This window comes from Pinus tabuliformis, chromosome 7 (genome assembly GCF_031772625.1).
Source record: "Pinus tabuliformis cultivar Carrire ecotype Pingquan chromosome 7, CPIR1, whole genome shotgun sequence".
In the NCBI taxonomy this organism is placed as follows: domain Eukaryota; kingdom Viridiplantae; phylum Streptophyta; class Pinopsida; order Pinales; family Pinaceae; genus Pinus; species Pinus tabuliformis.
Genome location: NC_142293.1, coordinates 1,511,226,365 through 1,511,235,670, shown reverse-complemented (window position 1 = coordinate 1,511,235,670; position 9,306 = coordinate 1,511,226,365). Strand labels below are relative to the sequence as shown.

Below are 9,306 nucleotides of genomic sequence, written 5' to 3'. Positions count from 1 at the left end.
GGGTAAATTGGTACATCAATTTCCCGGGGTCGTAACTTTGGCATATGATCTCCGTTTGACGCGTACGATAGCTCGTTAGAAAGATCTATCCGAGTACTAACACTTTCAAAGGCAACATCAGTCCATGAACCATGTTGCCCCAGATTTCCCAAAAAACGTCGTTTAAGGCCTCAAAACGGCTCCGGAAGTTCAGGACCCGCAAAACTGCTAAAAATAGTAAACTGTGCTACAATTTAGGAAACTAAAAAAGCTGAAAGAGACAGTTGTGGGGGTCCAAATGGGATAGGTGGGTGGCCACCAACATCCACCTGGATCATTCCTCCCCCCTTAGGAAGCAATGGTCCCCATTGTGTTGAGTTCCTCCATCTGCTGAACTTGTCGTGCAATCTCTGATGTGTCCAGTAATGGTAGGAAGCATGGTCGATGATGGTCCATATTGAACACTTGGTGCAGGCGAAGGAATGGAGGAATGATGTGCTCCAAAGCATTGTTCCCCATAGCCTTGGTACTGCTGTAAGGACCATGGCTGAGTGGTCTGAGCTTCTGATGGGTTCTGGTAAGGCGTTCTTTCTGTCGATGCAACCAGACTTTGTTGCCCACCTGAAACTTGTGTGGTACCCCTATGGGTCAGGAGAAGTTGTTCTTGTGTTCTGTCATGACCGTATCCCTTTGTTGCTGTTGCTGCGTGGAGGAACCCTTTGCAGGGGTCATGGATGTAGCAACGATCTTCCCCTTAGTTTGGGAGTGAACTAGACAAATGAATTTCCTGGTCTGGGAGATGAGCTTGCTCTCTTTCTTAGTAGTGATCAAAGAGGTGGCAGTGGGTGGGGCTACCTCTGGTATCCTGTATAATGAATTATTCAAAGAAATAATGACAGCATGAGGCCTGGACTCATACACAGCATGTCGCCTCCACAAGTATGGTTGGCCTAATAATACATCACAAACATCTAGAGGTGTAACATCACACAATACCTCGTCTATGAAGGGTTTGATGCTGTAGGGAAGGTGACACTGCTGGCGAACTTTCAGATCTCGTCCTTCGTGAAGCCACCCGATACTGTACGGCTGCGGGTGCGGTGTAGTTGGTAGGCCCAACTGCTTCACGATCTCTGCTGAAACGAGGTTCTTTTGGCTACCACTATCGATAATGAATTGTAGCGGTGAACCCTTCACCCACATCTGTGAGTGGAAAATACGCTCCCCCTCGTCTGGATCTTCGAGCTCATTTTTCTGGATCTTGGTAGTAGCAATAGTGGCGCTGGGATCTGCATCAATGATTTGCTTCCCTTTGCCATTCCCCTTGTCGGGTTCTGGCTCAGGGTCGGAACATGCATCTGATTTGGAAGCCTTCAACTCGGCCACCAGCGACTGCTTGGTCTGACACTCACTTGTGTTATGAGTGGGACTCTTGTGGAACTCACACCACTTTCCTGTGTCCTTCTTTGGCTTCGTGGTGTCGTTCTTTTCTTGTGGCTTCGACAGGTTGTCTTGAGTAACCCTGCCTTGGCTTTGTCCTTTGGGCTTCGAATTTGCAGATCCAAACTCTCGCTTCTTCTATTTGAACTTTTGCTCGATTTTGACAGCGTATCGGTATGTTGTGCCGAGTGAGGAGATGTTCAAGAACCCCACCTCTTCCTGGATGTATCTGTGTAGGCAGCCGCGGTATTTGAGTACCAGATGCAGCTCAGAATCTTTGATACCCAACTGTGTGCGAAGGGTATGAAAAATGTTTGTGAACTCTGACACATCTTGGTCTCGTCCCTGCCGCAATGTGGTCCATTTGATGTATTTGTCCTCATAGCTTCCAACAGGGTAGTACTGCTCCTTGATGGCATCCCGAAAGTCATTCCAAGTGGGTGCGGCTGAAAATAGTGAGCCTGCACTTTCATCCTTCTGCTCGCAATAGGTTTCCCACCAGTCCTTGACGTGGGGGGCTGCTTTGAAAAGAGCGAAAACCATCTTCTCCCGACTTGAAAATTCGTGAACAGAAAAATACCCATCTAGCAGATTTAACCATTTATCTACGACATCTGCGTCTATTTGACCCTCGAAGATGGGGATTTCAAAATTAACTTGTACCTTAAACGATGTGGCATTTCCAAAGTCGCTATTGGAAGCCGATGCGTCGCCTTTGGGTAGTCGTTGAAGGATCTGCGCAAAGTTATCCATCATCGCGTTCCTTTGCCGCTCGAGCGCTTCTTCGAGCAAGATTTTGATAGGATCTCCTACCCCCTCGTCTTTCTTCTCATCTGCCATGGGAAGCCATCGGGATTTGCGAGGCTGGTCTTGCAAAGGTTCGACCAGTTCAAGCCCTAACTCCTTATATCCCGACCTCGTTGGGGACATGCAAAGAAAAACAGAGAAAAAAGCAGACCGCTCTGATACCACTGATCCGGATTTAGACAGGAACGCAATAAAACACAGAGATAACCATAAATACATATATGCAGCGGAAATAATACTTCATTTCACTACTGTAAAATACTGAAATATTCTTACAAATAGAAATGGAAAGAAACCAGTTAGGGCGATGGTAGCTTATCTCTGAGGAGAGATGTGGTGGCTACATGCCTCTGAACTGTTCCGAACTGTGTTACAATGAGGCTCGAAGGCCTATTTATTGTTGAGAAATAATGGAAAACCCTCCACATCCCAAAACTTAACCCTAGAAGATGAAATGCCAAATTGTGGGCCCCGTTTGGGTAAATTGGTACATCAATTTCCCAGGGTCGTAACTTTGGCATATGATCTCAGTTTGACGCGTACGATAGCTCGTTAGAAAGATCTATCCGAGTAATACCACTTTGGGAGGCAACATCAGAAAATGGACCCATGTTGCCCCACATTTCCCAAAAAACGTCGTTTAGGGCCTCAAAACGGCTCCAGAAGTTCAGGACCTGAAAAACTGCTAAAAATAGTAAACTGTGCTACAATTTAGGAAACTGAAAAAGCTGAAAGAGACAGTTGTGGGGGTCCAAATGGGATAGGTGGGTGGCCACCAACATCCACCTGGATCACCGAGAAGATCTGTCACCTCTTCCCCAGTATGGTCGCCACCATGTTAGATCTTGGATCTACCTCAGGCTGAAGGAAGGCAGGTCTAGGGTAACATCAAACCACGCTTAACCTGGTAGCTAGCCCTACCAGGTCGGGAGAGGGCTCTCTCCTTGTCAATCTCAATTAGGATATTGGCAATTAGGGCTTGAGATGACTGAATTTAATGTAGATTTTAGGCTAGGTATAGTAGCTCTAGGGTTTTTGATTGATTTTTGTTTTGGTCGAAACAGCAAGAGAAAGGATGATTTGGATTATGGCATCAATGTCAGTTTCTGCCAGCAAACCTGGGGAAAATTAAGTGCCATGTTTAGCCAAGTGAAGATTGTAAATGTGAGAAGTATAAGGGAGAAAGCCCGCTGCCCTGCAGGCATCAAACAAAGGATGGATCTGCAACAGCAACTTTAGATGAAAGAGAATAACGAGGTTGCTCAACAGAGCATCTAACAACAGATGAATTCTACTAAAACTACCATTACAACTAACAACAAAATCATCATAAAAGGAGCATCATTATGGATTAATTCCTAACATATCACTTATTTAATTATTAGAAAAAGGAGAAAAACTTAATGTGTAAATGAATTACAGGAGAAAAAACATACAGAAATTTAAGCACCGTGATGAATCCCAGGCCTAAAGGGAAAAAACTGCTTTATTATGACATTCAATAAAACTTTACACTGTCCAAATGATTCTTTGCTGCAAAAATCCAACCTCTACACTATGAAATTCATAAAATATACACATTTTCTCATCCCTGTACTAAGGGAATTGATCTCAACCATTTTCCTCAAAATAGAATCAGTTACATTAAACTTAGACCGAATTTCTAAAAATAGGTGTTGAATATGAACTCGTATGTCCTAAACCATAGCACTTGTTACAAAACGGAAAGAGGCTTTTGTAGCTAAGGTCATTTTGGAGAAAAACCTCTCTCAAATTTTGGAAATTCATTTCCAGTTGCTCGTAATCTGTGCCACAAAATCATCTCTAAAACAGAAAATCATTAAAAATTTAAATATGTGAAAATGAGCTGTAAAGATCTAGTCACATATCCCAATTCATGACACCTATGAATAAACTAAAAGAGATTTTGTTATATAGCTCATGGTTAACAAAAACCTCCTTGGGTTTTGTAAAATTACTTTCCATCTGTTGTAAAATGGCACCGCACTAAAATGACTAAAACAGTAAAATAAATGAAAAATTTGCTTTGTTTTAATGTAGGCTCCAAATATCACTGCATATCTCCCACATAGTAGCACCTGTGCATAAACTGAAGGAGGTTTTTTTTATTTGGTATGTGATGGACAGAAACCTCTTTCACTTTTGAAAAATTCCATACCATTATTTCAGAAACTGATCTTGTACTAAACTTGTCATTGTGTGTAGCAACTGACCTCAAAACATGCATAACCAAGAATCACTCATTCATTTCAATCATATCTTCTGATCCAAAAATTGGTTATAGGAGTGTGATATACCATTGGAAACATTTTTCCAAGCTTCTTCTGATGGAAATACTTAGGATATGATTTGCACTGAAGATCATGTGCAAAACATCTCTGAAAACCAGACATAGTAAGAGCCCATTTTGATCCCTGGTGATACGCTGCGAAGACTGGAACTAACACCGTATAATCCCACAAGCAGTAGAACTGATACAATTTGTATTCATAATGTCATGCCAAAATTCACACCCATATCCTTACTAGCGTGATGATGCAGAGGATGGGATATTTCATAAATTGAGTTAGAAAACCCCTTGCAGATTTGATTCTCATGTTCATCTCATAATAGTAGAACATGCAATTACTTCCTCTATGGCAAGCTAGATTGCGAAGGTATTTGTTTAATCGAATTGTATTCTCTTAGTTGTGCAGTTTGGAAAACCATCAATCCCAAAGGTTCGATGCAAAGTTGGACCAATTAGGTCGCATTCCACCAACTGTGTTGGCTAGTAGAGAATGTCTCTATTCGTGGTATCTAATATTTCATGATCATGGCGTTGACCTATTGGACACTGGCCTGTGTTGTTGGTGCTACTGAAGTGTCGCCAAATGTCACTAGTTGAGGGCGGAGAGGAGACACGGTAGCTTGTATGTATAGTCTGACATAGTCTACGAGAGAGACGTGGTAGTAGCGATGAGATATTCTCTTTCAAGTTGCTCAGGATCCATAATTAATTTGTTCATAGTGTTGACATCCAATCACCTACCAACCATACCCATAGTGCTCCAATACAATGCTTCCAAATGTATGAGAAGTTGGGATATTATGCTGATGTAGAAACATATCCCGAAGTCATTGTTTATAAGATGTGTGCAAGGGGTTTAGTGTAAAGATGTATTTTTATTGACTGCTCCTTTATTGCCAGATCACCAACCGTCTTCCAATCCGTAATTGTCAGGAATTTCGAATCTCTTTGATTCAGCTCGATCAAGACACCTAACTGATGTTCAAAACATAGGCCATCTGTCCCAAGAGTTCTGAAATGATTTGTAAAAATCCCTCACTATATATTCACTACCATTCTGAACTCAGACAACAGAAGGGTATACCCTATGTACACCAGCCTTGTTATATCACAACTCTCCTATAACCATTGTATTCAATTCCTATCCTCTTATACAATATTATTTGCAGCTAACTATTCCATGACTCCACCATCATAGAACATGACAATGATGTTGTTAATGGAGAAAGATTTGTGCATTTCTAGAATAAAGAATTCAGAGGGAACCCTTAGCCTCTGAAACCATCTATATAGGTCTGTGATTCGTTCCATGACTCCACTCACACTGTCAAAGCCCTGAGGCAGCGGATCTAGTACAAGTTCGGTTCGTAGTGCCATCTCTCATGCTACTGAGCTGGGTCTCACCAAAGGTTGTCTCTAGGTCGTCGGATAACATTTTTTATTCAACCTACTGTGACTATTATTCATTTCCATGGTGCCTCTCACACTGTTATAAAACCTCAGGCCGCCAAACTCTACTAGCTAATACACTAAAACCTTAGAGCCTAACTCTACTCTAAAACCATAGAGACGAACTCTACTTACCTAAGGGTGACAAAACTAATAATAAACCTACAAATTAGATGACGAGATATGAGGTCCACGACCCGTTCCATTTCTGCAGTGTACAAGATTTTTCAATGTGAGGGTGTGTTCCTTTCTTGCCCTGATGTTGAGCCGTGTAGCCTTGTAAAATCCATGGCTACCAACTTCTCTCCTTGTTGTTTCTCACCATCTTTGTAGCAACTCCACCAGGTTCATCTTACCACCATAGATCTCTCCTCACTTACCATGGTCGTAGGTATCAATTATGTGTTCATACCAAATAAAATCACATTCAGGCATCAATTGTAGTATAGGATGAGGTCGATCAGAAGATTAAGAATGTGCATACCCAGCGTCCGCTAGCAATTCTACGGTCCTCTGGTAGATTTTTAATACATGGTTAGTTGCGTAAACCGAAAAATCGATGGAATTTGATTTGTAACGTCAACATAGCATTTTGGAACATAAGGGATTACTTTATTAAGTTTGAGTTTTTTCATAGATGTTGACTTAATGAATGGGTGGAAGACGATAAGCGAGAATAAGAGATAAATTATTTGAACTAGATTGAAAATACTAAAAATCCGTTATCTAATTAATATTTGAAAATTACCAATATATAAACCAATTTTTTATTTATCAAAATTTGGACCATTTCTCGATTTGTGTGTGTCGTGTGTCATCCTTACTCAAGGACCATGCTAGTATTCCATAATAATCTTTTTTGTATCGTTCCAATTTTATTAAATGTCTCAAAAAAAAATATATCAAAAAATTATATACACTAAAAATCCATTATCTAAATAAAAGTTGAGAAGAGTAATGGTCTTGCCATTGCACTTCAACCCTTTGTTGATAAGCAACTAAACAATGAATAATAATCAATAATGATTAAACAATTAAAATAAATAGTTATAATGAAGAAAAAGAAAGGAAATATTTTAAACAATTATAGGACATTGAAAGCCATAAAAAACAAAAAAATAAAGAGAGAATTTTTTTGGAAAATGTGTAAACAATTCAAATAAATAATTATGATAGAGAAAAAGGAATATTAAAAAAAAAAAAATATTTGGCATTGAAAACCGAACTTTTATATGAGAAAAATTGCAAAATTAAGTTTTCTTTTATAGTAAAAGAGTACATCCACATTAATAGTGGATGATTAACGCTGACAGTAATCATGATCTAGAGAATGGAGGTTGGTGGATGAAGGGTCTAGGGATCGGTGAGTGGATTGCGGAGGACCTTCGTAACAAATAAATTATAGAGGAACTTTGTAACAAGTAGATGAGGGATCCCATAATCGGAGGCAGACAAGTGGATGAGGGATGTCATGGTTGGATATATTGATTGCAAATAAAATGACTCCCACACCGCTTAGATCAACTGATGTTGCAAATGTTTGATGAAAAGGAGTGTGCATTCAAAGAAGAAATTTTAGATCTGAAAATTTAGTTATAGGAGGAAAGAAAAATTGAAAGTGAAATGAGGAAGCAATACAAGCAACTCGAGGATGAGTTCCAGAAATTGAAGGGTGAAGCAATTTTTGCAAGAGAAGAATTGGAGAGGTTTATAGATAGTGCTCAGGCATCAACAAGCAAATAAAAAATTATTGGAGCAACTAGTGGCAACAAAAAAATGGAGAATCAATAACAAAATCACCAGCCATGCATGAAGCCAAAAAATAAGAGAACTAAGAAGAATAATAGAATTGGAAAGTGTTATAACTATGGAATTCATGGACACATAACAACAATTTGCATAAATGGAGAGATTAATCTCTCTCATCAAAAGGAGTAGCCAAAGGAGAAGTTACATCAATCCTGCATGCAAAGAAGATCTTCATATGTCAGGTATAATAATCCTTTTTATGGTCATTGTTTCTCATGGAATGATTTTGGCCATAGGGCTATTGATTGCAGGGAACATACAAGGAATAAAAATTAAATCAACATAAGATATCAAGCTATTCCTCGGTTCCTTGGTCACATTAGATGTTTTGTGTGTGACAATATTGGTCGTAAGGCCAAGGATTGCAAATTTCCTATATGTTACAGGACATCAAACCAGAGAGAGAAGAATATGCAAGCCCAACCACACAAGAAGAAAAATGATCAACAAATAAAAGTATAGAGGAGAAAAAAAAAACAAGGAACTCCTACAAAAAATTAAGGCCTGCTTGGTCTCAAGGGGAACATATGGTTGCATCATGAGTTGCATGCAAATCCTTAATTATGCAGCCATATCGGAAAATGTTAATGAAGACAAATTTGCATTTTTAGAGATGCAGATGATTTGAAGATCAATTTTTTTTCCTGATCTATTTCTATTCTAATTTATTTATCAATTGGATAATCTATGTTGTTACTAACGATTTTTGGAGCAACTACATGTTGTGGTGTGATGGAGGTTTACACATTCAGGGGGAGAATTGTTTCTTCCTAATAGAGTTGCAGATGGTGGCATTATGTTCCTATGCGGTGCATATATTTGACATTGATTTGAAGTAGGGAAGAATTTTGTTGCTAATGTCATATAACTACAAAATCTATTTGCATAACATAGTTGGTATTTTGATGATGATCATACTGCTAGATCATATTTATGTCATGTATTGTCATGTCTGTGTAGCTGCCATGGATATTAGATGATATGATACATATAGAGTATATGTATAATTGCTTATGTCTTCTACTTCTAGATGCATGATACATGTCGTTGCTGACATGTATTTGGATGCCTGAGAGATGATGATTCACATTGCTTCTCATGATGTTTCATATGATTGATGCCGTGGTTTGGATTTTTCTCTCATTGGGAGAAAGAGTGAGTTGGTGGCTTGAGGTTGAGGAGATAATGATTTAATGTTGTTTCTACAGTGATTAGTTATTTTATTTTGTTGTTCGAATGCATTGCATATTGGCCATATCTTGATGTTGTTAGAGATATTACTTGTATTGGCTCATATGCAGATAGTTGCTTGTTCACTTGTTGCCCATATGTGGACTATAAATGCTTTTATACTCACTGATTTACTGCTTATACCTCATTGATGATGTTTCTCACATATGATGAGGAGATGATGAGTTTAGTGCTACTTATGGTGCTACATTGCTAGATATTATTCTATTGTTGCTACTGCTAGTATTGATGTGCTTCTCATGATTTGCGTTGATGATATT

General features: G+C 39.2%; 1 pseudogene; it reads right to left on the bottom strand.

Annotated features, from left to right (window-relative positions):
- Positions 1–6,761: 6,761 nt before the first annotated feature.
- On the bottom strand, positions 6,762–6,885 carry LOC149253578 (U6 spliceosomal RNA; annotated as a pseudogene).
- Between the last annotated feature and the right edge of the window lie 2,421 nt (positions 6,886–9,306).